We start from the raw sequence: 250 nt of genomic DNA, 5'->3' as shown, positions 1-250 counted from the left end.
GATGATTTTCTTTTCCTTCCCTATCTGATATTGGCGCCACACAGGGATGAGAATCCCCTTAGAATGGCCGGCCATATAGGATAGAGGAAAAGAGGAGATTTGGTTTAAAAATTCAAATAGGAGATAATTAACAAGCTTTATCTTAGAGATAGAGATTGGATTTCTTCTAGAAGTTTGACTTCTACTCTATAAATACTATTTTTGAGACAATTTTCAGAATGGTTTTTTGTCCTAATTTTAGAGGTAGCCG

The sequence above is a fragment of the Morus notabilis genome, unplaced genomic scaffold (assembly GCF_000414095.1).
Source record: "Morus notabilis unplaced genomic scaffold, ASM41409v2 Scaffold518, whole genome shotgun sequence".
Classification (NCBI taxonomy): domain Eukaryota; kingdom Viridiplantae; phylum Streptophyta; class Magnoliopsida; order Rosales; family Moraceae; genus Morus; species Morus notabilis.
Note: the sequence above shows the minus strand (reverse complement) of the source record.